This window comes from Pinus tabuliformis, chromosome 5_1 (assembly GCF_031772625.1).
Source record: "Pinus tabuliformis cultivar Carrire ecotype Pingquan chromosome 5_1, CPIR1, whole genome shotgun sequence".
In the NCBI taxonomy this organism is placed as follows: Eukaryota; Viridiplantae; Streptophyta; class Pinopsida; order Pinales; family Pinaceae; genus Pinus; species Pinus tabuliformis.
In genome coordinates this window covers 504,368,759-504,374,324 of record NC_142305.1, presented here as the reverse complement: position 1 = coordinate 504,374,324, position 5,566 = coordinate 504,368,759, and positions in this window count along the sequence as shown.

The following is a 5,566-nucleotide window of genomic DNA, read 5'->3' as shown; positions in this document are numbered from 1 at the left end:
CCATCAGATCTTGGAAATAGCAAGTTTAACGATATTGACATTTTCCAATATGCATAGCTATGCTGTTCCATTGTCATTTTTGTGTTTCGAAAAAATTTATAGGGCGCTAAGCTTAGACGAAATGGGAGGCAGAGCAATACGCGGCGAACCACAAGTGCTGATAATTTCCGACACTGCATGAGCAATTCTGGAAAGAGCAGGATGGATCGATTACCTTACATGGCTACAACAGTCCCATGAAACTGTGGCCATTGAATTTGTGCAGAATTTGCAGGAAGATAATTCCATGGTGAGGGGAAGGCAAATAACGGTAACAGAGGCGGTAATTGCAAAAGTATCTAGACTACTGGTAGTCGGACCAGTATGGACCAAGAAAAAGGTGAGACTTCGAGACGCCATAGCCATCTTCCAGGACGAAGGACAGAACCTTACCGTCAAAGGAAAAGGAGTCCTACCTGCAACCTTGGGAGAACCATGGGTAGAATTAGTTAGAATAGTGCAAAGATAAATCACATGCGATGGAAGAAAGGATGTGGTAAGACCATGCCATCTCAAATTATTAGCAGTATTAAGACAGAAATGTGCTAAAAATTTGCCTGCATATTTAATTTCTTTATTGCATGATGCCGCTCAGAGCATAAGGAAATCACGTCATACAGAAATGGTAGTAAGTCATCATGGTTTAATTCGATTAATAGTCAATCATAGTATTGCTCAGTAGAAATCTAGTTGGGAAGAATTGGTATTTTCAATAGACGGGGGATTGGCCTTACCAGCCCTGAAAAGAAAAAGAACCACCAGCACATCAACTAGACTGCAAAAACGCAGACGGTCCCTTAGATCGAGGAGAAGTAGGGGAATGTTGGGAAATCTCCAAGATAACAATACCCAACACATAGAAATACTGGACTCCGAGGTTGAGCAACCCCCACAATTCGAAGGAGGGGAAAATGTGGAAGAAGAATGGGAAGAAGAATTGGAAGAAGAATTGGAGGAAGAAACTGAGTGCCCTGGTGCAAGTCCACTACAAAGTCCATTGTAGGAAGATGAACTAGCTCAAATTTTGGCCACTATGGGTGAGTATATTCAACCACAGAGCTTGCTCAACCTCAATATTGAGGCAACACAATCACAGGAACACTATGCTCACAGTAAGAGTGCATTCAAGGAAATGAATGATGATGAAGAAAAACAAGCACAATCATAGGAACACTCTATTCAGAGTAAGAGTGCATTCAAGGAAATGAATGATGAGGAAGAAGAAGAAGCACAGTCACACAAACACTCTGCTCACAGTAAGAGTGCATCCAAGGAAATGGATGATGAGGAAGAAGAAGAAGCAGAAACCACTTAGGAAGTGGCAGATCAAACCAGGCTTACCTCCCCTGAGGAACCAAATCATGATGACAAGAACACTAAAGAAGTGCTCGAAATAGAAAATATGGAAACAAGCCAGGGCGAGGGCATAGTCCCTGAAGAACAAAACCCAACTAAGTAGTCAAGTCGAGTCGAGGAAACAATTGTTCCTCCCAAGAAAAAGAAGAAGATGAATGAAATAAAGAGGCTGTGAAAGGAATAACAAAGGCTACTGAATGTAATAAAACAACCCAGATAGCTGAAAAGGGCCCTAAAAATGGGGAAAATCTCAAAAAGAACCCCAAGAACAAGAGATGCGGCCACTCGAACGAAACCCCATAAAATAAAGGCCACGAGGACTCAAATGGAGCCCATATCCATTCAAGACTACAAGGAACAACATGCGGCTATTATAGACGCAGCGACCCAAACAGAAGATACACCAGTCTGTAAAAAGGACATTCAGATAGATGCACTGTCCTCTAGTGTCACCATTAACCAAATATCTCATGAGAAGGAAAAACAAACTACAGGAACCAGATATCGGAATAAGAAGATCCTGATAGATCTTTAGCCCAAAAATGTTTTGATAAACAATGATCCTAGGATAGTGAAACTCGAAGAAGATCTGGCACAGGTGCAATAGATGATATGAAAACTCACAGAAGAGAATTTCCCTCAGGAGAAATACCAAAAGTTACATTAGCAATTTAAGAACATCAATTCATCAGAGAGCGAGGCTATTGATAAGTGTCGAAAGGCAGAGGAAAAAGTTGAAAAGGTAACAAATAAGCTAAACTCAGTCATAAGTTGAATTGATAGCCTCTGTTCTCTATATACTAGTGTTCTAGCATGTAGGGCACCTACCAAAAATTATGATTTGTTTTTATTAGAAGGATACTTGCAGTTGAAAATTAAGGCTGTTAAGGCAGTGAAGCCTATAGAGTTAAAAACTATTGATGATTTTATAAACTGTTGTAAACATTATGGGGTGAAAGTTCAACGATTACTCTGTGAATGTTATTTGCATAACTTTATATTGGAGGAAATGGAGAAGAATCCAAGCCCCTTTGTGGGTGATGTCCAGTTTCAAGCATTCATTTTGTTTGCTATTAACCAGTTAAAATGGCTCAAGGCCCATAACACCTTTCAGAGACAAGAAAACGGGTTAGACCTTTGGGTAAGGGGTGAACCAGAAAACCCATTACAACTATGGGATAAGCATAGAAGCTTAATGAAAAGGAAGGGTGTGATCCAGACATTGGGACCCATTCATAAAGCAGTTGTCCAAGAAGGGGTAGATTACTTCCTATCCATCAAATACCTAGCCATAGCAGCAACTAAGCTCCGATGAAAGACTTCCAATCAGAATGTTCAGGACAGAGAGCCATTCAATTACGAAAATTTTAAGTTAGTTGTTGGTCGCCTGGTTACCTATAGTAACCTCATCTTGAGGGAGGGCCTATATTGGCTAGGTTGTAGGTTTCAAAGCCCAATTATCTGGTATCGAGTAGCAGGGTATAAGGACCTATATGAATTTCCTGAAGGGAAGAGAGGGCACATTTTTAAAGTTTTAGCTACACATCATGGTTTTAGACCACTTCATGAAAATCCCCCTCCAGCGTATTTCCTAATTGCCTTGCATGTAAATTACACGGTTTTCATGAGGGGATGAAAAAGAGCAAGTAGGGGGATGTGTTGAGCGATGGAAAAGGTATGTATTTATCATTTATTTCTTTATCTTTTCCTTTGAATCATAACTCCTTTACATTCTAAGATGGTAATATGTTAAAGAATTATGATAGAATTAAGGAGATTTGTTATTAATACAAAATAACTAATTATTGTCTTATTCTACACAGAGAGTGAAGGAAATAGAAAATCACTATTTGGGAGGAAAAGACAAAAGCAAGGAAATTTTTGTTCCTCCGTTAGGAAACCGTGTCTAGAAAAGAAGAACGAGATTGGAACACGCAACTCAGGAAAAGACGGAGAAAACCGAGTGGTTGTGCAAGAAGACAAGAATAAAACTGAAAATGGAAGATTAAGCGAAGACCTCAGGATCTTTTGATCTTGAGGGATCATTACTTTAAAAGTTATCTATAACCTTGATGTATCCACCTACCCATTATAAATGGGGCAGTGGTTGTAAGATGGGAAAGGAATTGATTTTTTAGAATTACTATTGTAATTTCAACCTTGATCATCGACTCTCTTTGAAGAGCGATAGCGGTAACTCTGCCATATATGATTAATATATAACTTAGTTGTTGTTCCATTATCTGATCCTGGAGTAAACGCAGCAGTGCTTCCCTGGTGGCTAAGGGCCTGGCCCTGGTGGATCCACTTGCTTCTTGTATCACTATTTTAGAATTACAGTCATGTGTGGTTTGATTTCCTTTGCACTTCCTTAATTTGCTTTATTCGGTAATCTACTATTTCTAAACATCTCGCTGAATTACTCTGTTACATCAAGATCGTAATTAGACTGCGTTGGTAACACGATTGTTATTCATAACTCAATGCCATGTTGTTCCTTTTGAAACAATACTGTACTGTCTAGCTTAGATTTTGTTGTTCACTCACAACTGCAACTGTTGTTCATTCAATTGTTGTTAAATTATAATCATGATTGTCGTTCCTTTATACCTGCGATTAATGTTCACTCTTCCAGAATAAGATTACTGATTCAATTACTTTATAGTCACTGTGTGTTTACACTCAATGGGATTTGCTATTCCTTTATTATCTGAAGATTGTTGTTCAGTTCATTTCAGGTAAAGATTGCCGTTCGATTCATTTTTGTAGATTAAGCTTTGTTGTTCAATCTTTTCAACAGACTTAGTTGCTGTTCCTTTTCTGCAAGGATTTTATTTCACCTTTTAATTGATAGTGCAGCAAGTGTGTTTTAGTAAGCATTTCCAATTAAATTGTTATTTTTAGTTATTTGCTTTAGTGTGGATTTAAATATCTAGAACTGTAAAGAATAGTGACTATTTTTGTCTAAGTTCTTAGATTGGAGGTCCTGTGTATGATTAGTTTCATTTACATTAGTTGACAAAGGAAGGAGTTATCACTATTGCATCCTTCACTGATAAATTGTTGTAGTTTTCTGAATGAATGATTTAAGTTTCTGAGCATTAAGGTTTCTTTTAATTGCAAGTAGATTCTGTTTCCAACATCCGTTTACTCTTGTATTTAGCACTATACTGCAAACTAGAAAGCATTACTCTTGAATCAAGTGACCACCTTAGACTGAGTACACTCTTGAGATAAAAAATTGTACCTGGATTGATAATTAATGTAAGATAAGTAGGGGTTAAAAAGACACCTTTTATCGCTCAACAACTAGTAGATCGAGGATCTAGTATGCTGAAAGTTAAAACTTTAAAAAATGCATGGTTAGTCCAAGTAGAAATGGGCAGAAAGAGAAGAAGGTAAATTGGACACGTATGGAGGAGTCAACTGTGGCTTGTGAATAGTAAGATGAGGTAATAACAAAAACAATGCTATTGAGTGCATCCATTCCCAAATCACCCAAACAATGGGAGCCAAAATACTTCCTTTCAACACTATTTAGCAATGTTATCAAATGCCTTTATTAATTTCTTTTAAGTTCCTGTACAATTAAATGGATGAAAAACTGAATTAAGTTTAAATATACTTCCTCTAGGTTCATATGACCTATAGATAGGCATGGACTAGTTAGAGAAAATCAAAATTGTAATAAATTGCTTAGAGAAATATATGACTTGCATAAATGATGAAGGAATTGAACATATGATAAAAGTCTTACTGAGGACTATTTCTCTCAAACAATTTCGGCCTTGTAGCATAAAATAAGTTCTTGGAAGTGTTATAAACTCCTTATTGTTCAAATTGATGAAAATAGTCAGAAAATAGAAATTCCAAGTATAAATGAGTTAATTGTAATCAGATAACTGAAATATGTATTGTCGGAAGAAATTCCAATATTACCACCAAGAAGGGACATATACTTTTCAATTGATTTTGTAACAGGAGCCACCTCAGTATCAAAAACACCTTCTAAAATGAGTATTCCTAAATTATTAGAACTCAATGCACAAATACATGAATTTCTAGATAAAGGTCATATCAGACCAAGTGTTTCCCCTTGGGGAGCCTCGACACTGTTTGTGAAAAATAAGGATCACACATTTAGGATGTGCATAGAATATCGACAATTGAA